General features: G+C 50.1%; 1 long non-coding RNA gene across 1 annotated transcript in view; it reads right to left on the reverse strand.

Annotated features, from left to right (window-relative positions):
• Positions 1 to 12,648, reverse strand: part of LOC137528570 (uncharacterized) — a 71,058-nt gene extending 58,410 nt beyond the window's left edge. Inside the window, exon 1 of the long non-coding RNA XR_011023426.1 lies at positions 12,552 to 12,648. This is a non-coding gene — a long non-coding RNA (uncharacterized lncRNA). The remainder of the gene's footprint in view (positions 1 to 12,551) is intronic.
• Positions 12,649 to 25,245: the final 12,597 nt, after the last annotated feature.

Genomic DNA, 25,245 nt, shown 5'->3' on the forward strand with positions numbered 1-25,245 from the left:
TTGCCTGCAGTGTTTTCTGACCAATTCTTTTGCTAAAACGCTAATGGCTCAGAACAGTTTTGCAGGCAATTTGAACTAGAAATCGCAAAATGCTAATCGCTGAATAAACGCAGGAATAATCCTTTCTATACAGTGAAAATCGCTGGGAAATCACTAGAAAAATGCCAGAAGGGAAAAAAAAATTATTGCTCAGCATTTACATTTAGCTATTTCTAGTGTGAATGGGCCCATAGGCCTTAGCTTAAACCCATATGAAGTGGCCAGAGCTTCTTCTTGTTCCCACGAAAACCAAAAGCCATTGCTTCAAACTTTGTCTTATTAACCCTAAAGCCCAAGACTGAGCAGAAGTCGTTAAGAATCCTAACCTCCCTGGCGGTTTATTTATTTTGCCAGGGAGGCTGCGGGAGGGTTTTTTTTAAATTAAAAAAAAAATATTTCATGCAGCCAACTGAAAGTTGGCTGCATGAAAGCCCACTAGAGGGCGCTCCTGAACCGTACTTTCGATCGCCTCCGGCGATCGAAAGTAACAAGATAGGCCGCAATGAGCGGCCTATCTTGTTTCGCTTTCCTCGTCGCCATGGCGACGAGCGGAGTGACGTCATGGACGTCAGTCGACGTCAGAGCCGCCCGATCCAGCCCCTAGCGCCGGCCGGAACTGTTTGTTCCGGCTGCGCTGGGCTCGGGCGGCTGGGGGGACCCTCTTTCGCCGCTGCACGCGGCGGATCGCCGCGGAGCGGCGGCGATCGGGCAGCACACGCGGCTGGCAAAGTGCCGGCTGCGTGTGCTGCTTTTTGCAGAATGAAAATCGGCCCAGCAGGGCCTGAGCGGCGACCTCCGGCGGCATACCCCGAGCTCAGCTCGGGATTACCGCCAAGGAGGTTAAATAAGGTGGTGAAGGGACATAAGGGGACTAGGGACAGATAAGATTGTCTGAAAGGTGGCCATTTTAACCACTTTACCCCCGCGCGTACGTATTTCTCCGCCCCTTTTTCCATCCTTTAAAAACCAGGGACGGAGAAACACGTACTTTCCGCGTTCCCGACGCTGCCCGCGCTCCCGCTCGTAAACACGCCGCCCGCCGCTAGTAAACACGCCGCCGCCTGCTCGCCCAGAGATCAATGAACGGGAAAATCCATTCCCGTTTGTTGATCTAAGCCCCGCAATGATCAGCTGCTCTCCTATGGGCAGCGCGATCATTGTGAGAAAAAACTCACGTGTCCAGCCTCCTTATTCTTCCTCCAAGCTTCCGGAAGGAAGCTTGGAGGTCGCATTAAAACAAAAAGTTACTGTGGCCATCTTGTGGCCAAATAGTAAACTACACCCTACACATTTTTCACATACAAATAAATGACTTTTACACATAAAATTAACTCATTACCTCCCACACTCCCCTTTTTTTTTTTTTGTAATTAAAAAAAAAAATAAAAAATTTACAATTAAAAAAAATACATAAATAGTTACCTTAGGGACTGAACTTTTTAAATATTTATGTCAAGAGGGTATAACACTGTTACTTTATAAACTATGGGCTTGTAATTAGGGATGGACGCAAAACTGAAAAAAATGCACCTTTATTTCCAAATAAAATATTGGCGCCAAACATTGTGATAGGGACATAATTTAAATGCTTTTATAACCGGGACAAAAGGGCAAATACGTTTCATGGGTTTAATTACAGTAGCATGCATTATTTAAAAACTATAATGGCCGAAAACTGAAAAATAATTATTTTTTTCCCCACATTTTTCCTATTTTCCCATTAAAACACATTTAGAAAAAAATAATTCTTGGCATAATGTCCCACCTAAAGAAAGCCTAATTGGTGGCGAAAAAAACAAGATATAGTTCATTTCATTGCGATAAGTAATAATAAAGTTATAGACGAATGAATGGAAGGAGCGCTGAAAGGTGAAAATTGCTCTGGTGCTCAGGGGGTAAAACCCCTCAGTGGTGAAGTGGTTAAAAGAGTTCCTGCCGACGTCGACACCAGGACCTCGTTTGAGCCCCTAATTAATATAGCCAGGGGTTCTATGCAGAGCTCCAAAGGAGGAAGCCGAGGGGTAGTGGACACCCATGCCTGCTGCCATTCAGGACAGGAAAGGATTCTGAATGCTGCAGGGTGGGGTAGTGTGTCTTAGGGTGAAACTTAGGTGAAGCTCTGCCCTCTTAAAGCGGTATCGTCACCATAAAAATCAAATTTCAACAGCAACTGGTCTGAGTGTATTAAGTGATAAAGATGCTAATCCTGCATTCAAAACGTTTTCTGCCGTTATGATTTGGAGTTATCATATACCTTAGGAGCACTGACTCTTTAGTAGTCAGTGCCAACGAATTGCATGCTGGGGGTTCTTTTTAATCTATAATCTATTCCTCCTCTTCCCTTTATTTCTCTGTCTGCTGCTTATCTGAAACCTAATCCCCTACTCACTTGTGTTTACAAGCAAGGCTGAGGTGACTCAGTGATTGGAGGAGACAAGAAAAAAAGTAAAGGGCAGAAATGACATCACGAGTTAGCCTTAACCGTGGGCAAAAGACATGGCCCCCACCAGGAACAGAATTCTCGTCATTTACTATATAACATTCACTGAAATCAAAACGTGGACAGTAAAATACATGTGTTATGTAAGTAGATCAAGTATTTATCTACTTATATATGTTTTTTTTTCCCTGGAATAGTATGGCTGATCGTACCGCTTTAAGGAACGCCATCGCAGCCAAGTTTCCGAAGTGTGCTGAAGCTCTTTAGAAACCTCCACCTGCATTGCTGCAGCCTGCCATCAGCTCAGAAGCCTTTGATTAGGCCGTGGCTGCCAAGCTGGGGAAGGCTGCGGCAGTTCAGGTGGGTGTGCCTAGGCCAAATTTTGAAGAAAACCAGTCATGCCCGCAATTCCAAGGGGGCAGTTCCATCAGGAGATTTTTTTTTCTAAACTTCCCTCAGCCAACTCTCACAGCATACCTGCAAACTTTCCGTAGCCAGAGGGTCCCAGCCACTCATCATATTAGGTATAGGTCTGTAACTTTAACAACCACACCTCTCCTCCAATCACCAATGGGTGGGGCTGAATTGTGCAAGTGCCACCCTTCCTCCCAGTTGTCAGCATAGGTAGCTAAGCCGCTCTGTTGACGTGGAGGCCTGTCTCCAGAGACTGAAAGGGACCCCAGTGTGATGTCATCGCTTTAACTTCCGGGGATCCCTGTCACTATTAGGAAGGTGGTGGGGGTCCTGCTTTGAATTAGTATTCTCAAGTTAAAATCTGGGCCATGGGCCAAGTCTGTCTCACAGTGCCACCAAACCAGGCCCACAAGTGGTTTCTACACTCTGAATTATGTTTGGCATGCGAGCACCTGAGCACTGAAAATATGAAGCCACATGGTTAATAGAACAAACAGGATGAAAATGCACTCAAAGGATAATAAAATGAAATAAAATCTTATAAAATAAATAAGGTAGGACCCTTTTTTCCTTGAAAGGTGCAACCACTTTCGGCTGACCGGGACCCCTGAGTGGAGTTGGGGTTTACAGATCTCCACCTGCCTGCAGTGGTTGGTTGCCCCTTTAAACCTCCCTTTGTGAATACACTCCGTATACCATCTATTGAGTGTGACGTACTTCACCATTTGGGCCCCCTTGGTCTCCCTTGTGTTTTGTTTTTTTGGTTAGGGTGACAGCTCACCCCCCCCCCCATCCTTTTTTATCTACATGGTTAAGGGACAGAGGCCACTAGACACTAGGGAACTGTATGGGGGGGGGGGGGGGGGTATGCTAGACACCAGGGACCTTTATAAGGTAGTAAACAGGGTTTATTGCAATGACATTCATTTTACAGGTAGGATGGATTCTCACATCCGGAGGGTTCTGGCTCTGCATACAACGCATTCAAAGAACAACGGATGTGAGAATATGGAGTAGGCCTGAACGATTTTAGAAAACAAATGAATTGAGCGATTTCTGCTCCAAATCACGATTTTGATTTGATTCACGATTTCCTTCAAATTAAGCTTTGTTCCTCCTCTGCCTCTCTGTTCCCTGTCTCTTTGTGCCCCGTCTTTTTGCCCCTTTGTGTTTCTCTGTGCCCCTTTTTACCCCCTTAGTCTCTCTCGCTCTCATTCTCTGCCCCCTCTGGGTCTGTCTCTTGCCCCCTTTGTGTCCCTTTTGTCTCTCTCTGTGCCCGCTGTCCCCCAAGCTGCGGCAGTGCTGGATAAACCTTCGCCTCCTGCAGGCTCTAATGCATGGCATACTTCCTGTATGTCATGTGATATACAGGAACCAGGAAGTATGCTGTGCACAAGAGCCGGTGTAATATCTGATTGCGCTGCCCGGAAGCTCCCTTCCACACTGAGTAGCACGCATGCTCAGTGTGAAGTTAAAGGGATACTGTAGGGGGGTCAGGGTAAAATGAGTTGAACTTACCTGGGGCTTCTAACCGTCCCCCGCAGACATCCTGTGCCCGTGCAGCCACTCCCCAATGCTCTGGCCCCGCCTCCGGCTCACTTCTGGAATTTCAGACTTTAAAGTCTGAAAACCACTGCGCCTGCGTTGCCGTGTCCTCGATCCTGCTAATGTCATCAAGAGCGCACAGCGCAGGCCCAGTATGGTCTGTGTCTGCGCAGTACACTCCTGGTGACATCAGCGGGAGCGAGGACACGGGCGTGCAGGCGCAGTGGTTTTCTGACTTTAAAGTCAGAAATTCCAGAAGTGAACTGGAGGCGGGACCGGAGCATCGGTGAGCAGCTGCGCCAACACAGGATGTCTGCGGGGGACCATTAGAAGCCCCGGGTAAGTTCAGCTCATTTTCCCCCGACCCCCCTACAGTATCCCTTTAATGATGCTGCTGGAGATAAAATACTAAATATCTCCGCTCCCACACCTCTTACACTCCCCAAATTTTCAGGGTAGGGAGGGGACCCCCCGAACGACCTCTATGCCCAATTGCAGCCCCCGAGACCCGCTGGTTCAGGAGATGGATTAGAGAAACCTATCTCGGGAACCAGCGGTTCTCGGGGGCTGCAATTTGGCATAGAGGTAGTTCAGGGGGTCCCCTCCCTACCCTGAAAATTTGGGGAGTGTAAGAGGTGTGGGAGCGGAGATATTTAGTATTTTACCTCCTGCAGCATCATTCTATAGGAAATGTGGCCGCACAGTCTCCTACTGCGCATGCGGGGCAGCGCAAATCCACAGGCAGCGCAATCAGACACAACACCGGCAGACGGCGAGAGGACGGACAGCGTTGGACTCGTACGGAAGGTATGACCAACACTGCGGGCAGCATAAGCCAGGTCTTGGGGGAAGTTTGAAGCAGTGTCTTTAAACTTCCCCCATGCGGAAATGACGTCATCACGATAACCGCCACTTTGACGATTCCGAAATTGTGATCTTGGTGATCGTGATTTTGGTTTAAATTTGATTTATCTTTCAGGCCTAATATGGAGGCAGCCATATTTATTTCCTTTTAAACAATACCGGTTGCCTGGTAGTCCTGCTGCTCTGTTTGGCTGCAGTACAGAATCACTCCATAAACAGGCATGCAGCTAATCTTATCAGAACTGACAATGTCAGAAACGCCTGATCTGATGCATGCTTGTGCAGGGTCTATGGTTATAAATTATCAATGGCAGAGGATCGGCAGGATAGCCAGGCAACTAGTATTGCTTGAAAGGAAGGAAATATGGCAGCCTCCATATCCTTTTCACTTCAGTTGTCCTTTAAGAACTCCCATGTCAGTAACAACTGACAGCCATGCAGGCACCTGTCTCAGTGAAGCTTATGGAGAGGTTGAGTATAATCACAGGAATGTCTGTATAATGTAACCTTGTTTGAATACTTGATGAAACAGAGCACTACAGAAAGGATATGATGATTCGATAAGGGTTGTTTTTAATTCTTACGGAACATGGAGATACGCTTTAGTTAACAGGACAGAGATTTGTGTAAAAAATTAACATGCCAGTTTTCACAGCACAGATTTTGTTCCAACTACAAGACTGTCTACGCTGCAAATCCTTGATTACCCTTGAATTACAGTTGGACCAGTAAGAATGCAACTGAAAAGTACTGATTTCTATCAGTAAAATTATAACATATTGGACAGCTGCTGACACAGCAGTAACAAGGTCAGGCCACACAGGCAGCAAACTGCAGCAACATATTCCAGGCATGTAGCACATTCTTACTCAACAGATTATTTTACGTATAGGACAAAAAGAAAGGGGCGGAGGATTAAACGGAATAAAATAACGTTAGCAGTTTAATGGAGACTTCTAAAGGCTCGTTTCCAGCCGCACTTATGGAAATGCGATCGCAGGGACATCAGAGAGCGCATAGACTGCACTCTCTAATGTTCCATACATGCACTGGGATTCACCACTGAATCGCAGCGCATGGTTGCCTGCATTTTGGCCCATTTACACCCACGATCCCATTCATTATAATGAATGGGATCGCAAGCACCACCCCCTGGGGAATCACGTGCAATGCAGAGCCACGCTGACACACGGCTCCTCCATTGGATATGGAAAGGAACCCTTAGGGGAACACCTTAGCCAATGACGCTAATATGTAGACTAAGGCTAATTGCTAACCCACAACAGATACTTACCTAAGGAGAGGGAAGACTGGGTCAGGGCCAGATTTACATCACTCACAGGAGCCTATAGGCACAGATGTCCTGGCACCCTAGATTTCACCCTCCACGACTTAAAGGATACCCGAACTGACATGTGACATGATGAGATAGACATGTGTATGTACAGTGCCTAGCACACAAATAACTATGCTGAGTTCCTTTTTTTCTTTCTCTGCCTGAAATAGTTAAATATCAGGTATGAAAGTGGCTGACTCAGACAGGAAGTGACTACAGTGTGACCCTCACTGATAAGAAATTCTAACTATAAAACACTTTCCTTCTGACAGCAAGAAAGAGATAAAAAGGGGTATTTCTAATCAGTGAGGGTCACACTGTAGTCACTTCCTGTCAGGACTGAGTCAGCCACTTACATGCCTGATATTTAACTCTTTCAGGCAGAGAAATAAAAAAAAGGAACAGCATAGTTATTTGTGTGCTAGGCACTGTACATACTCATGTCACATGTCACTTCGGGTATCCTTTAAAACCTCCGCCAAACTGTATTGCAAGTGTAGCTACAGGTGTCCCTTGGCATTAGATAACCAGAGGTGCCCTCAGTATTAAGCAGCTAGTGGTGGGCCAGAGCACCTGACTAAAGGGAGATCTCGTCAGTGGAATGCCGAGAGCTGAAAGAGTAACCTCCCATCTACCCATCTATCTTATACTACAGTGATTATTGGCTGGTTATCTTCAACAAGATTCAGAACTGCAAAAGCAGGTTCAGTATTATTTAGGGCCCTTTTACACTTGCAGGTTAAACCCACATTGCGTTACCCTATTTTACAGCAAGAACCATTCTGTGTTTGTTACCTTGACAAAGGGGACCCCACGGGGCCCCGAAACGAATCGTTGGTATATAGAATGGCATGTGTTACTTTGCTTGAATCAATAAATTGAACTTGGTTCATCCAAAAGTGTGTGGATCCTTTGGATTTTCTTGTATGGCACTTCGATCCAGCACCTCGACAGTGGTGTGCGATTCTATGCGAATGTGTGGCTATTTTACAGCAAGGGGCTGCAAAAGTAATGAAAGACTATGGAGACTCACTCTTATTGCTGTCCGTTGCGGCGCGCTGGAGGTATCCAAGCCAACGCAAGGGGTGCATCGCGTTACTGCAAGCACTGCGCTTAATGCACAGTGTTTAGGATGGAAGTCTATGGGCGACGTACATAAATGGCGGAGAGCTGATGTACTTCCTGCCCAGCAGGAGTGGGGGGCGGCGCTATGCATATGACCCTGTCGGTGCGCTCTGCCGCGGGGTCATACTAGTCAAGTTTTTTGTGATGCGGCAGGAGCATTGCATCGCACCCGCAAACAAGTGTAAAACCGAACTTAAAGAGGAACTGTAACATAAAAAGATCCCCTGGGGGGTACTCACCTCGGGTGGGGGAAGCCTCCGGATCCTAATGAGGCTTCCCACGCCGTCCTCCATCCGTCAGGGGTCTCGCTGCAGCCCTCCGTGGAGTCCAGGCAGCGGTGACGTCATTATTTACCTTCCCGGCTCCTGCGCAGGCGCTCTGACGGCTGTCGGCTCCGAACTACACGGAAATACCCGATCGCCGTCGGGTCCGCTCTACTGCGCAGGCGCAAGTTTCCTGCGCCTGCGCAGTAGAGCGGACCCGAATGAGATCGGGTATTTCCGTGTAGTTCGGAATGGAAAGCCGCCACAGCGCCCCCGCTGGAGCCAGCAAAGGTAAATATTGAAATGACAGTCGGCACAGTCGCCGGCTGTTCGGAGGGCTGCGGAGAGACCCCCGTGGGACAGAGGACGGCGTGGGAAGCCTCATTAGGATCCGGAGGCTTCCCCCACCCGAGGTGAGTACCCCCCAGGGGATCTTTTGAATGTTACAGAGTCTCTTTAAAATACACCTGAACTAAGAGGGATGGAGGCTAAAGCAATAGTGAAGTTCCTCAATGTTGCAACCCAATTGTTTGCAGCACCAGGGAGTCAACCAGTTGCCACCCGTATCCACACAAGGTGTTCTTTAATACAATAACAGAAAGACTGGGTCTTGACCTGGATTTAGGACAACTGGCCAGTTCATTTCAAATAACACAGTGCAAAGCACAAAGTTTCGACCAGTTGCATCTGATGAAGTTTAGAATGTTCAACTCCTCTGATGCGTAGCTCCACCCCTAGGGCAAGAGGGCATACATGCTTCTCCATCTCCAAATGGAGATGCACCAATGACCTCTTGTGCAAGGGGATAGGGCTATGCACCAGAAGGCGGAACTCAAAAAACCCAGCAAGAAGTTTAAACTTTATTTAAACAGAAAATATGCCCAAAGTCTCTACAAAAATCTCTTTTGGAAAGGGATTTTGCAGCGCCCCTATCTTTATCATTGGCGCGCATCCGCTGCTAGACCCGCGATTTGGCAAAACCACAATCGTGGCTGTGGGTTCACTTCCATTAGCACAGCACTTTTTGGGATTGCCAGTGATCTGAAAGTGCCCGAGTGGGCCCAGGCCTGATAGCATGAAAAGACCAGCCATGATTGTATCAAGTCAATAACTAGCGGGAGTACAGGTGCCCCTGATATCAATGACTATGTCAATAGTAACCAACTGTGCTGTGCTGGATCACTAACAACTGGTAGAGTAAAGGCACCTCTCCTCCCTCTCCACTAAACAGAATAGGCTGCTCTGCCCTCATTCCTAAACCATCACCCAAAATATCACCAGTGATTATTTTGCGCACAAAGGGCTTGATTCAATATGCGGTGCTAACCTAGTTAGCACGCCTAAAGGCTTTGGGCATGCTTACTAGGGTGCCAAGTACTCAGCACGCACCAGTGAAATTTAGATCGTGCGCAAAGTCCCGTGTTCAAGGTTTTGTGCGCGGGACTTTGCGCACAAAGTTATTTTAGGCGTGAAGAGGGGCTTTTCACAAGCGTGCTAACAGTTAGCACGGTTTACTGAATCAAGCCCAAAGTCTGCTCTATGAAGAGAAGTGATGAGCAAGGGACCAGCGGTCAGCCCTAATAGCAATCGTTTGTGGTTGCCCAATTACTAATACAGCAAAAACGATCTCTAAGTGATGGAACTGTAGAGACTGTACTGACACTACTAGCCTTAACCCACGACAATAAATAATAATTTCTAACTACAAAACTCTAATATCTGTACAAACTTCTAGCCAGAACTTTGCATGGGGCTAAACAGACATGGAAAGCTAATGATTAATTGAAAACTTCATTAAGGAATCAAGCTTTCAATGAATCATTTGCTTTCCACATCTGATTAGCCCTGTGCCTACTTTCAGTAACTAGATCAAAATAAAAAGCGATGGGAATGTCAACTTACTCACGGCTAATAAGATGAAAACTCTTCTCTGTACAGCGAAGACCAGAAAGGGGTCAGCAAGTAACGTGCAGTGCGGACAGAGCGCGAGCTGGAGGGGGGGGGGGTTCAGTGCAAGGAGGAGGGGGGGGGGGGTTCAGTGCAAGGAGGAGGGCACAGCCTATGTCACATCACAGGAGGGAGGACACAAAGTTGCTCCGCTGGTTGTCTCGGAGACGGGTTATTAACCTAACATTAAAACAAATGATTCACTTTGATGTGCCCTTGAGCTAGTTGTGATTAAACGCTAGCTCTGCCCTTCCCTTTTGTAGTTTTTTTCCCCAGATGACCCTGAATGAAAGATCCTCTGCCATCCAGGCCGGTGGAGAAGCTGCTAACTGGCAATCTTTTTATCCCTGCTTTATTCAAAGTTTTTTTAGAAGAGGAAAAAAGAAAAAGTTGTGAGGGGAGCTTTCAGCAGGTAGAGGGATCTGGCTGCAGGAAGAGGGGCAGAGTCTGCAAGGCGCAGAAGGCATGGCCGCAGGGAGAGGCGAAGGGGAAACCGCAGTCAGAGGCGCAGGGGGGTCCGGCCGCAGTCAGAGGCGCAGGGGGGTCCGGCCGCAGTCAGAGGCGCAGGGGGGTCCGGCCGCAGTCAGAGGCGCAGGGGGGTCCGGCCGCAGTCAGAGGCGCAGGGGGGTCCGGCCGCAGTCAGAGGCGCAGGGGGGTCCGGCCGCAGTCAGAGGCGCAGGGGGATCCGGCCGCAGTCAGAGGCGCAGGGGGATCCGGCCGCAGTCAGAGGCGCAGGGGGATCCGGCCGCAGTCAGAGGCGCAGGGGGATCCGGCCGCAGTCAGAGGCGCAGGGGGATCCGGCCGCAGTCAGAGGCGCAGAGAGTCCGACCGCAGTCAGAGGCGCAGAAGGGAGATATGCAGGGGGTCTGGCCGCAGGGAGACGTGCAGGGGGGGTCTGGCCGCAGGGAGATGTGCAGGGGGGGGGTCAAGCTGCGGGGAGATGTGCAGGGGGGGGGGGGGTCAAGCTGCAGGGAGATGTGCAGGGGGGGGGGGGGGGTCAAGCTGCAGGGAGATGTGCAGGGGGGGGGTCAAGCTGCAGGGAGATGTGCAGGGGGGGGGGTCAAGCTGCAGGGAGATGTGCAGGGGGGGGGGTCAAGCTGCAGGGAGATGTGCAGGGGGGGGGGTCAAGCTGCAGGGGGGGTCAAGCTGCAGGGAGATGTGCAGGGGGGGGGGGGGTCAAGCTGCAGGGAGATGTGCAGGGGGGGGTCATGCTGCAGGGAGATGTGCAGGGGGGGGGGGTCAAGCTGCAGGGAGATGTGCAGGGGGGGGTCAAGCTGCAGGGAGATGTGCAGGGGGGGGTCAAGCTGCAGGGAGATGTGCAGGGGGGTCAAGCTGCAGGGAGATGTGCAGGGATGGGGTCAAGCTGCAGGGAGATGTGCAGGGGGGTCAAGCTGCAGGGAGATGTGCAGGGGGGTCAAGCTGCAGGGAGATGTGCAGGGGGGGGGGGGTCAAGCTGCAAGGAGATGTGCAGGGGGGGGTCAAGCTGCAAGGAGATGTGCAGGGGGGGGGTCAAGCTGCAGGGAGATGTGCAGGGGGGGTCTGGCTGCAGGCAGATATGCAGGGGGGGTCTGGCTGCAGGCAGATATGCAGGGGGGGTGTCAAGCTGCAGGGAGATGTGCAGGGGGTGGTGGGTCTAGCTGCAGGGAGATGTGCAGGGGAGGGGGGGGGGTCTAGCTGCAGGGAGATGTGCAGGGGAGGGGGGGGGGTCTAGCTGCAGGGAGATGTGCAGGGGAGGGGGGGGGGTCTAGCTGCAGGGAGATGTGCAGGGGAGGGGGGGGGGTCTAGCTGCAGGGAGATGTGCAGGGGAGGGGGGGGGGTCTAGCTGCAGGGAGATGTGCAGGGGAGGGGGGGGGGTCTAGCTGCAGGGAGATGTGCAGGGGAGGGGGGGGGGTCTAGCTGCAGGGAGATGTGCAGGGGAGGGGGGGGGTCTAGCTGCAGGGAGATGTGCAGGGGGGGGGGGTCTAGCTGCAGGGAGATGTGCAGGGGGGGGGGGGTCTAGCTGCAGGGAGATGTGCAGGGGGGGGGGTCTAGCTGCAGGGAGATGTGCAGGGGGGGGGGGGTCTGGCCGCAGGGAGATGTGCAGAGAGTATGGAAAGAGGGAAGTGTGCACGGTGTCTGGCTGCAGGGAGATGTGCAGAGAGTCTGGCTGCAGGAAGGTCACTTACCACCAGCAGGAGACAAGTGAAGGGCAAGCAGGCGGGCTGCGGGTCGGACACACGGCTGCGCTGCAGAGCGTTCAGTCTGTAGGGGGAAGGGGGAGAGTGGGGGGGTGACAGTCGCTGCGGGACAGGAAGGACACCACTGACTCTCTGCCTGCTCCTCTCGCCATATTCTTTGTTGGGAGTCTATGAACTCCCTCCCCCTTTAACCCTTCTCTGGCCGGGCAGGCAGCGCTCTGTCACACACAGCTGGTACAGGCGGAGTAGTGACGCCCCCCCTCCCCGGTGTCCTCTCCGCACGCCGGCCGGGATTAGCGCCGTCTCCCGGTTGCCCTTGCCGGATTTGCATTGCTTAACCCCGGCTGACTCGTACGTGAAGGGCTGGGGGGCTCCGGCGAGCGCGGCCATCACTCTCTCACCTTGCCGTGACCGGATCCCGGGCTCCTCAGCGCTCCCTCACTCTGTAACCCCTTCTCACCCCCCACTTGCGCGGCTGTCAATGAACTCCGACATGACACACACACCCACCCCCCTACAAATGGGACGGTCTGTAGAAGACAGGGAGCCAGTGAGCGGGCAGGGCGGTACCAACTAAGGGCAGAGAGGGGGAGGAGAGTTCCCAGGATTTGTCACACTGAGAGGCAGTTTCTTTCTTGATGAAAAAGTTGGGGAGGCGCGGCCATGTGTCATTGAGAGAGAAAATCTAAAGCAAAGTTTGCAAATAACCAGAGCTAGTGAAGTTAGCAGCAATTCTCATTGGAGTCTAAAACTCAACTCCCAGTAAATTATTTATACCTAACTAAAAACCAAAACAGGTAAATTACCTTTCCCTGGACTGGTGACACAGCCTGAGAGACCATCTTGCAAGGGTCATAAGTGTGGCCATCATAATCTTCACACATCTAACAATTGTAGGCACAAAAACACCTGATCTGAAGGATGGATTCCTTTATTGGAGGGAGGGAGGGAAGGTTGGTAAATGGGACCCCTCACATATCTGGGCCCCCCTGCTATTGCATTGGTTGCAGGGGCTGCTCTCCTGTAGTTACAGCCCTGTTTCCAACTGTCACTTTATTCAGAGAGTCAGTCCCTCTTTGGGAACCAAATCACTCTGACCCTTTTTCTTCTTCATTTGTTGCTCTTTCAGAAGTGATGTTTTGATAGAAACTCGTGCTTACGTAGTTCAGAATTGGTCAGCAATGCGTAGAGGAACTTCCAGGAGACTGGGGAGAGAAGAGGACCAGGAATGGCAGGGACCCCAAGCAGTGGCAGCCTTTTTCAGGAGGCAAGGGGCCCCCACAGACATGCCCACTGCACTCGCAGGGAGAGCCCCGTTCTTCCTTGCCTGCTCATGCTCAGGTGCTGACCCAGCGGCTCACGCATCCTTGATTGCGTGCCTACGGACGAGAGCGCCCTGCGCACTAACATCATGACTTACGTCCTGCGCATAGCACTCCTGGCCATAGGCGCACAAAATACCACCGACCTAGCACCGACCACTGCGAGTCTGCGACAATCAACCTCTCACAGGACTCAGTAGCATCATATTTGGAATTTGCTTAAAGGGAAGGTTCAGGGAGTGGGTAAAAAAAATAAAAATCCATATCCACTTACCTGGGGCTTCCTCCAGCCCGTTGCAGGCAGGAGGTGCCCTCGCCGCCGCTTCAGAGGCTCCCGGGCGTCTCCGGTGGCTGAACCGACCTGGCCAGGCCCGGCTGCCAGGTCGGGCTCTGCTGTGCTCCATGGGGGCGCACTGACGTCATCGGACGTCCTCCAGGCTGTACTGCGCAGGCTCAGTAGTTCTGCGCCTGCGCAGTACAGCCCGGAGGACGTCCGATGACGTCAGCGCGCCCGCGTGGAACGCAGAAGAGCCCGTCGTTGGAGCGCAGAAGAGCTCGCCCTGGCAGCCGGCCTGACCAGGTTGGGTCGGCAGCGAGGGCACCTCCTGCCTGCCACGGGCTGGAGGAAGTCCCAGGTAAGTGGATATTGATTTTTATTTTTTTACCCCTCCCTGAACCTTCCCTTTAACAGGTAAAGACTCTACAATATCTCCAACAGAATCAGAGTCAGCCAGCAAAGTCAGGCCAACAGACACAACACATATCACCCTGTCCCCTGGTGGTGGTGGTGCAGAAAAGGCATAGGGAGCTCCTTAGCTCCCTGTTCAGCCTAGCACCTATCCCCAGCCAGTATGGTACACACCCCTAGCTCCCCAGCCAGCCTGTATCTGTCCCAAGCTCACCAGCCAGCCTCTACCTATCCTTAGCTCCCCAGCCACCAGCCAGCAGGGTACCCACCCGTAGCACCTCAGCTTGCCTAGTACCCATCCCTAGCTCCCCAGCCAGCTCTAAGTACCCATCTCCAGTTTAGTGGTTACCTTAGTGGCCTTTAATAAACTTAATTGTTTTTAAACAATAAAGCATACTGCATTAGAAGTGGAGAAGGCTGTGTGAGCATGGTGGTATGGTAGATGGCCTACACTTATCTAGGCCCCGCATGTGACACTCACCCCAGGCCTCATGTACTCTAAGGCTGCCTCCGCCCCAAGACAAAGAGCAGCATCAGGGGTCTAAGGAGGAGGTTATTTAGCCCGCCATGGGCTTCAATTCACTATTTTTCCTCTGATTCAGGGGTACTTTAAATGAGTACTTTATTCCCATCTTTTACATTTTCCCCCATCCTCTACGACCCCTCCAATGCCAGCTGATACTCTCTTCATCTTTGCGGCCGTGCTCCTCTTCGTTTATGAGCGGGACCACGGTGCATAGGTACCAGTAGGGTTCGGGGCCTGCACTGTAGCACAAAGCCACTCATGCACAGAGGAAAAAACTGTGCACGAGTGGCTCTGCGCTCATACGCAGGGGCGGGCCACAGTTTGAGCCAGCGCGGCTGCGACCATTATTCAACATATTGTAAAAGAGTGTGGGACGTAGGAAGACCGTGGAATCCTCTTGACTATCAAGAAGCTTTCCTCTACTGAGGTAAGTATGTAACTCTTTTTTTACCTGGCTTCAGGTACTGTTTAATATGAAATATGAAATAAAACTGATAGTAATAACCAGTGTGGTGTCGTGAAATATAAAACAATGTCTTTTGCGTATGAATTCGAGCATGCCAAATTCATGAAAGCCATTATTGCAAATCAAGGTTGTGCCACCAAATACTGACTGATTTCTGAGCATTTTTTTTTAGTCAAAACCATTGGTACAAACCCCAGGAAACTTAAAAAACACTCTTTATTTATGACTTGGTTATCCTTAAGTTTTATTTTTCTTTGAATCATGCAAGTCCTCCAAACCTTACATCGCATCTCTTTAGTGTATTGTCACCTCTTTTAAAATTACTTTAACTAGGTAAAGTAAATCTGAGACAACAAGAAAGATTTGATACTTACCTGGGTGCTTGGGCACATGCGCGACTTTGGCCGAAGTTATGCACCTACCGGAGCCGCAGAGGGCACCGAGGGATCTTGCGGACCCTAGGGGGGGGGGGGTTCTGGAGGAAGCCCCAGGTAAGTCTAGATGTGCTTTTTTCACATCTGTTCAGGGTCCTCTTAACGAGATGATTTGCATATTCAGCTCAGCTGTGATGCATCATGGGAGCGATTTCATGCTCACACAAAGATGAATAGTTGCAAAGGCCTTCCGTTTTAGGAAGACAAATGTATATAAAGCATAAACCTGTCATTGTGGCGTCATTAATTAAGAATGTGCATTATTTACAGACTGAAGTCGTTGCTCTCGCAGGCATGTCCTCCATACGCACAATGAGCCGGAGTATGGCTAATCATTGGCTTGGTTATTTGACCTGTAAATGCAAATCTTCATGACAACCTAGACACAAGCTATAACCAGGGAAACATGTATTGTCAAGGATCCGTGCGCTCAGCAGCCTGCTCTGGCAGCACATACACCCGAGGAGGACGCAGGCTAAACTGAAATAAATTAAAACTGCAATCTTGTCAATCCAGAAAGAAAAATAGGGAATCCTCAGATTTCGAACAAAGCAAACATTCCATGCTGATGGTAGCTACTATCTGCCTAAAGGATTACTGTACTTCCCAACAGGCAAAGTGGCACAAAGAAGATTGATTGCTTTCAAAACGCATACAAGAGAAGAGATATTTTTATACAGTACAAAAGTTTGCCTTCTTAAAACAGAAGGCATTTGCAATTATTCAGATTGAAGTGAGCATATGATGTCTCCCACAATCAGGGCCGGGCCGAGGCATAGGCTGGAGAGGCTCCAGCCTCAGGGCGCAGTGTAGGAGGGGGCGCACAATTCATTCAGCTGTCATTCCTAATTGTGTTTGAAGCAGAAAGAAATAAGAAAAGGGGATACACAGCAGTGACTGCAAGCCAGATAACTAGATATTAAGGTGTTGGGGAGGTTGTGGGCCCTGTGGCGCCTCTTAGTCTAATAGCAATCAGTGTGTGACAGCTGGGGTGGGGCGTCTTAGTGTAATAGCAATCAGTGTGTGACGGCTGGGGTGGGAGGGATGAAGGGGCGCACGTTGGTGTCTCAGCCTTGGGTGCTGGAGGACCTTGTCCCTGCTCTGCCCACAATGCATCACTGCTGAATATAAAAATCATCCTTTATTGTCCCTGTAAGCTAACCACACTGCTGGAATGCAATGATGTGTCAGCTTGTTAATTGTACAGAGACACAATAATCCAACATGCAAACAGACTGTTTCGAGTTTGTTGATCTTCATCAGTGCATGGCATGGATTCATTTGGTTTTATGGCGGAGGACTTGAAACCCCCAGAGTGAGGGCCAGTGCACACCAAAAACCGCTAGCAGACCTGCAAAAGCTAGAGGTTTTTGAAGCTGTTTTCAGAGCGATTCTAGGCATGTTTAGAGAGATTTTCTAAACATGCCTAGCGGTTTTTGGAGCGTTTTTTGTGTAGCAGATTTCATATTTTGTTACAGTAACTGAACAGCTTCTGTAACAAAAACGCTTGGAAAACCGCTCTGATCTAGCGTTTTTCAGAGCGGTTTTCCACTTACCTATACTTTACATTGAGACAGAAATGCCTCAGAAAACCTCAAAAACCCGAGTTTGCGTTTGGGGGGGAAACGAACTGCTCTGGTGTGTGCACCAGCCCATTGAAATACAAGCGCTTTAAAAAACGCTCAGAACCGCTCTTGGTGCGCCCCAACCCTTAGGTGACTACCCAGCAAGCTCATAGTGAGCCAGAACTTCTTGGACTGTGTAAAGGGGCTACAAAGGACCAAAGTAGTCACTGTAGATGTGTGATCTTTGAGCACCACCACCTTGTCTCCAAGAACGAGCAGCTCACAAAGGCATACAGTACATTTTTTACTTGTACAGTTCAGTTTTTTTGTAGTACATCGGGGCCCTTGTCCTGGTGTAGTATTACCGGTATTTTATTGCATTGGAACCAGGAATTGTATTTTTTGCTTGTAATGTTACACCAGCTCTAGGAAGGCATTCTGCTATATTGTTTGAGGTGGTCTACAGCTCCTCTTGCCAATGGCCCATCACACTAGAGCCACCGCTTCTCTAGCCAGATCCCCTCAGGCCTAAAGTTTTGGGCCATTTCCACCAGGACATCAAGGCATAGCAACTCCTTTTTTCTCCTCTGCTGTTAACTTCCTGAACTCTCTTTATGCCCTTCCCCCTCCACCCCCCCCCCATCTCCCCCCCCTGCCCTTGTTTTCCCCCTTTAAGAGCCCTTTCACACTGGTGTGTTGCATTACCCTGTTTTTACCCAAGGATAACGTTACACCAATAAAAGTCTATGGAGTACAATAAAAACTTTTTGTGACGAAAGTCTATGGAGCATTTCATACTTTGCGCGGTGCGATGTGTCGGAAGTCCTCAATTTACTGCTCGGATGACAGTGAAGCATCGGCACGTTGGTGTCCAGTATGCACAGTCACATGCGGTGACCAGAAGTCGTGTAAGTCTATGGCGCCACACATAATTTAAACAGTCTACCGCACATATTTACGGTGCACATGTGCTGAAGCATACTTTGACAATACACTTCTGCGCAATTCTAACATCGGCCACAGGAAATGAATGCTAGAGAGCCTCACTTCCTGCTTGGATTGCAGCCAGAAGGGAGATTACCGCGCATTGCAACGGTAATCCCCGAAGGCTACCATCGCACCGCAATGCAACGTCGATTAGTAGTGTAAAACCGGCCTCAGCCTGCGGCCGCTCAGACTTCTTAGGGGAGGGTCGATCTGGTGGTCATCTATCGGTGTATGGCAACCTTAACCTAACCTAACTATTTGTATATTTATTTTTTTTACAAACATTTTTTGGGGGGAGCTATTGGGAAATGTGAGAGGTAATGGGTTAATTTTAAATGTAAAAAGTCTGTTAGTAAAAAAAAAAAAGGTTTTAGATGTAGTTTGACAATTTGACCACAAGCTGTCCTCGCGCATAACTTCCCTATGCATACTATTACTAAGCAAACAGGAAGTAATGCGTGGACGTGTATGTAATCGGCTTTTGTGAATACGAGAGTGCGTGGCGGGGAGGGACTTAGTAGCTATATCCCTGCATGGAGGTATGGGATTTTGCAGGGACATGGTTACTCGTCCTGGGGGAGGGGAAGTGGGTAAATATCAGGCATTATTTGGCTACTTCATGTCTCTGTTAAAATGACACACAGAGCACCAGATTTACTCTCCTGCCCTTTATTTACTTTGACGGCACACAGTGTGAAATGAGAGATATTTGTATGTCATCAACTTTTCAAGACACCATGGTTTTAATAAGAGTGCAAAGATTAAAGCGGAGGACCAAACCAGCCTATTGCAACTTGCTGCTCGACTCTATTAATAAAGGTTGTTACTGTTAGAGAGGAACTCCAGTGAAACAATGTAATAAAAACAGTGCTTCATTTTTACATTAATTATGTACAGTATAAATGGTTTAGTCAGTGTTTGCCCATTGTAAAATCTTTCCTCTCCCTGATTTACACTCTGACATTTATCACATGGTGACATTTTTACTGCTGGCAGGTGATGTCACTGGAAGGAGAAGCTGCTTTCATTTTTGGGCTGTTGGAAACAGCTGAAAAAAGCTTTTATTTCCCACAAGTGGAAAACACTTTAAAGTGAGTCTGAAGTGACTTTAAAAATAAAAACAGATACTCACCTGAGGAGCGGGAAGGCTCTGGGTCCTATAGAGGCTTCCCATTCTCCTCCCGGGGTCCTCGCTCCCCTACAGGCTCCTCTGTATGAATCTTCCGCTGCGGGAGACTTTGGCAGTCTTCGTAAGCACTTGGGCTCCAGAAGACCGGCGGCTCCGTACTGCGCACGCGTGAGTGCTCGAGAGAGGGCACTCGCACATGCGCAGTACGGAGCGGATAGTCTTAAGAAGCCCGAATGCTTCCAAAAACTGCCGAAGCCAGCCCAACCCGGAAGAGACTGCAACGGGGGAGCCTGTGGAAGAACGCGGAGACCGGGAGGAGAATGGGAAGGCTCTATAGGACCCAGAGCCTTCCCTCTCCTTAGGTGAGTATTTGTTTTTTATTTTTAAAATCACTTCAGACTCTCTTTAAGGCAGAGGTCTCAAACTCAATTTACCTGGGGGGCCGCAGGAGGCAAAGTCAGGATGAGGCTGGGCCGCATAAGGAATTTCACAATCGCGGCGCATCGCTGCCTCTGCCCGCCCCTCTCACTCTCCCTTCACACAGAGGGGCGGGGAGAGGTGGCGATCCGTGCGGCGATTGACGTCAGGAGGGGCAGAGCTGAAGCTAAAAGCTCTGCCCCTTCCAGGAAATGCCCGGCGGATTGCCCCCCGGGTGATTTGGGGGCTCTGCAGCCCTCATTTAGCGGCGAGGATGCGGCGGATTACTTGGGAGCACTGAAGCGAACTATAAGGGAGCTTTTGCCGGCGAGGGCCACAAAATATTGTATCGAGGGCCGCAAATGGCCCGCGGGCCGCGAGTTTGAGACGCCTGCTTTAAGGCTACATACACAGTGGTGCATTGCACTGCGACATAACGGATGCTTTGTAACACGGCTTGCCATACTGCAATGCACTACCTATGCTTCATTCACATTGCAACAGGTGCGTTGAAGTAAAACTGTGTACTGCGTTACGTGTTAACAGTGAACATAACATAGTTTATACTGTATGACAACATCAAGAGTCCTTCGACTGTAAATCATTTATCCACAATCTACCATGTTCAACACAAGACTCAACGTGTAACCAAATCCAACTTGCAAACAATCTCTCAGAACGGAACCTGATTGTAAGAAGGGACAACCTGTATATATGGGATGGGCATATCATGATGTAGCTGCACAGAATGCTAGAAGAGATTGGCTCCTATCCAATTCACTAGGATATAACTTTCATCTTTTGTTTAAAATATATATTTTTTTTTGCCATTTACTATTTGTATGGGTTAGCTCCACCCACCCCCATGCTTAAAACAGCCTTCTTAAAGTGTACATGAGATGAATGAAAACATTTTTTCATACATACCTTGGGGTTCCTCCAGCCCCTTGCAGCTGACATGTCCCACGCTGACAGCTCCACGCTCAGCCGTTGGCCCGGGTTCCCTGACGGTGCAGAAGGCGACCTCGAGGTCATCTCTACTGCGCCTTACGGAAGCGTCGCTGTCAATCAACCCCACGTTGTCTGCGGTGTACTGCGCAGGTGCATAACTACTGTGCCTGCACAGTACACTGTGAACCACATGGACTTGATTGACAGCGGCGCTCACGCAGGTGCACTAGAGGAGGTACTCCTCTGCACCGCTGGCAGGGGCGTAGCAATAGGGGGTGCAGAAGTAGCGACCGCATCGGGGCTCTTGGGCCAGAGGGGCCCCGAAGGGCCCTCCCTCAACTACAGTATTAGCTCTCTATTGGTCCTGTGCTCATAATAATCACTTCTATCAGGGGCGTAGCAAGAAATGACTGGGCCCCATAGCAAAAAAAATTTATGGCCCCCCCCGACAACCTTCCAACCCCACGGACCTCCCACCCAAACATTCCTCCAGGACCCTCCACCCCAACAATCCCACAACCCTCTAAGTACAGTATAAGTAGCCAGGTCTATAGGTGTCCCCAGAACAGGTAGCCAGGGGTAGAGATGTCCCCAGAACAGGTAGCCAGGGGTAGAGATGTCCCCAGAACAGGTAGCCAGGGGTAGAGATGTCCCCAGAACAGGTAGCCAGGGATAGAGATGTCCCCAGAACAGGTAGCCAGGGGTAGAGATTAGTGTTGGGCGAACAGTGTTCGCCACTGTTCGGGTTCTGCAGAACATCACCCTGTTCGGGTGATGTTCGAGTTCGGCCGAACACCCGATGGTGTTCGGCCAAACCGTTCGGCCATATGGCCGAACTAAGAGCGCATGGCCGAACGTTCCCCGAACATTCGGCTAGCGCTGTGATTGGCCGAACGGGTCACGTGGTTCGGACCCGAACGCGCTCTGATTGGCCGAACGGGTCATGTGGTTCAGGGTAAATACACGATCCACGTCATTTCTCCGCCATTTGTCTGTGGGTTTAGCTTTGGGTAGGCAGGCAGGGTAGTTCTCTCTCCAGCCAGGCTAGCCAGGGTCCCCCCAGTCATTGTGTCGCTGCTGGGAACAGAAGTACACCGCTCAACCACACTATATAGCATTGTGTTTACTGCCACTCTGTGTACACCGCTCACCCACCACTGTATAGCATTGTGTTTACTGCCACTCTGTGTCTCTGCTGGGAACAGTAGTACACCGCTCAACCACCACTGTATAGCATTGTGCTCTGTGTCTCTGCTGGGAACAGTAGTACACTGCTCACCAACCACTGTATAGCATTGTGCTCTGTGTCGCTGCTGGGAACAGTAGTACACCGCTCACCCACCACTGTATAGCATTGTGCTCTGTGTCGCTGCTGGGAACAGTAGTACACCGCTCACCAACCACTGTATAGCATTGTGCTCTGTGTCGCTGCTGGGAACAGTAGTACACTGCTCACCAACCACTGTATAGCATTGTGCTCTGTGTCGCTGCTGGGAACAGTAGTACACCGCTCACCAACCACTGTATAGCATTGTGCTCTGTGTCGCTGCTGGGAACAGTAGTACACTGCTCACCAACCACTGTATAGCATTGTGCTCTGTGTCGCTGCTGGGAACAGTAGTACACCGCTCACCCACCACTGTATAGTATTGTGCTCTGTGTCGCTGCTGGGAACAGTAGTACACCGCTCACCCACCACTGTATAGCATTGTGCTCTGTGTCGCTGCTGGGAACAGTAGTACAACGCTCACCAACCACTGTATAGCATTGTGCTCTGTGTCGCTGCTGGGAACAGTAGTACACCGCTCACCAACCACTGTATAGCATTGTGCTCTGTGTCGCTGCTGGGAACAGTAGTACACCGCTCACCCACCACTGTATAGCATTTCTGTACTGCCACTGTACTGCTGCCAGTCAGCGTGTACTTTAAGGATAAGTGAAATGAAGAAGAAATCCTGTGAAAGAGGGAGGGGCAAGGGAAGAGGTGTTTCCCCTGACGGTTCACGTACAGGCAACAGTGGAGCACCGAAGAAAACCCACTCAATACCGCCCATGTTGTCCAGGAAATCAACCCTCACAAATCCAAAAGAACAGGACCAGATAATTAATTGGATGAGCTCTTAAGCGTCCAGCAGTGGGTTAAGCAGCACCAGCACATCACGCACGAGGTCCGAGTCCTCAGCCAGTTACAAGGAGCCAGTGAGCACAAAGCTGACACAACCGGCAGCGACACCACGCACACAACTGCCAAATAACCAGTCCGAAGAATTTCCTCAGGACACAATGGGGTATTCGCAGGAGCTATTCCCAGCCCAACAAACTTCCACCTTTCAAAGGTCAATGGAACAGCCAGAAATGTTGTGCCCGGATTCACAACCATTTACTGTGGTAAATGCACCGCGCACTGAAATGCAAGGCGAGTCCGAGGACTGTGAAACCCAAATCCCAGAGCAAGTTGGGCAGGAGGTCGGCCGAGAAAATCTGGAAGACGACGTTGGAGTGAGCTGCGCAGAGGTTGTTCTGGGGAGCTCTACTCCACGGCGGCGGCCCACAATCACATATGACGAGTTTGAGGATATGGAAGAGGAGGAGGGTATGGACAATGTTGACAGAGACCCAGATTTTGTATGTGAAGGAGAACATCGCCGTCGGGTTGTTGTGTCTCAAAGCGTGGCCTTCTCCTCCTGCGCCGCCCTCCTCCTGTTCCATCACGTGTGCTGCTGCTGGGTTAGCGTTACCAGTCCCTTTTCCTGGAACCTCTCATCTGTATTACATTTATGACTGCATGGCGGCAAAATGCATGCTATCCGCACGCTTCTTGTCATCATGCAAGGCCTGGGTTGTTGTGTCTCAAAGCGTGGCCTTCTCCTCCTGCGCCGCCCTCCTCCTGTTCCATCACGTGTGCTGCTGCTGGGTTAGCGTTACCGGTCCCTTTTCCTGGAACCTCTTATCTGTATTACATTTATGACTGCATGCCGACAAAAAGCATGTTACCTGTGCAAAGAAAACAGACATTTCCCGCATTTAAAAGACAGTTTTCCCTTTGAAACTTTAAAATCGATTTTCTCAAAAACTATAAGCTCTTTTTGCTAAAAAAATGTTTTCCTCTTGTACCCACTCCCAAGGTGCACATACCCTGTAAATTTGGGGTATGTAGCATGTAAGGAGGCTTTACAAAGCACGAAAGACTTCCATTATGTTCGGAGTTCGGCTCGAACACCCGAACATCGCGGCCATGTTCGGCCTGTTCGGCCCGAACCCGAACATCTAGATGTTCGCGTAGAGATGTCCCCAGAACAGGTAGCCAGGGGTAGAGATGTCCCCAGAACAGGTAGCCAGGGGTAGAGATGTCCCCAGAACAGGTAGCCAGGGGTATATGTGCCCAGTATATGTAGGCAGGGTACAGGGCCGGTTCTAGACTGGCACATATGAGGGGGCAGTCAAAAATGGTTAGGGGGGCAACATGTTTGTGGCCATGATGTCATGTGGGTGGGGCTAACTAATGTAGTTATACTAGCTAATGTAGTTACATAAAAAAAAATATGAAGTAAATGAACATAATGAGAGACAGCCTTTCACCAGTAAATGCATGTAATGAGAGACAGCGTTTCCCCAGTAAATGCACATAATAAGAGACAGCTTTTCACCAGTAAACGCACATAATAAGAGACAGCTTTTCACCAGTAAACGCACATAATAAGAGACAGCTTTTCACCAGTAAACGCACATAATAAGAGACAGCCTTTCACCAGTAAACGCACATAATAAGAGACAGCTTTTCACCAGTAAATGCACATAATAAGAGACAGCCTTTCACCAGTAAATGCACATAATAAGAGACAGCTTTTCACCAGTAAACGCACATAATAAGAGACAGCTTTTCACCAGTAAACGCACATAATGACAAACAGCCAGTGTCCCCAGTATATGTAGCCAGGGATATATGCGCCCAGTATATGTAGTCAGGGGTATATGCGCCCAGTATATGTAGTCAGGGGTATATGCGCCCAGTATATGTAGTCAGGGGTATATGCGCCCAGTATATGTAGTCAGGGGTATATGCGCCCAGTATATATAGTCAGGGGTATATTTGCCCAGTATATATAGTCAGGGGTATATGCGCCCAGTATATGTAGTCAGGGGTATATGCGCCCAGTATATGTAGTCAGGGGAATATGTGCCCGCTCCATTCCCCCCCCCCCCCCAGCAGCCAGCAACTCTCTCCTCCATTCCTCCCCCCCCCCCCCAGCAGCCAGCAACTTTCTCCCCCATAACACCCCCCCCCCCCCCAGCAGCCAGCAACTCTCCTGCCCTATCCCCCCTTCCCCCAGCAGCCAGCCAGCACAGGTTGCATCATGGCCGCTAGCCAGACTGGACCAGGTATGGGTGGCACATGGGAGCAGCCAACAAGTCCCCCGGGTCGGCCCCCATTTCCACCCACCTCCAGCTCCATCAGCGTCAGCACAATAAATGCCTTGTTCGTGGCGTGGGGTCGGTGACCGTGCTCCGCTCGCTCCCCTCCTCGCAGCCTCGCAGCTCTCCTCTTCCCTCTTCGCAGCGCACGTCTCCTCCTTCTCCCTCCCTGGCTGGCCGGAAGCCGGAACTATACA

This window comes from Hyperolius riggenbachi, chromosome 8, assembly GCF_040937935.1.
Source record: "Hyperolius riggenbachi isolate aHypRig1 chromosome 8, aHypRig1.pri, whole genome shotgun sequence".
In the NCBI taxonomy this organism is placed as follows: Eukaryota; Metazoa; Chordata; class Amphibia; order Anura; family Hyperoliidae; genus Hyperolius; species Hyperolius riggenbachi.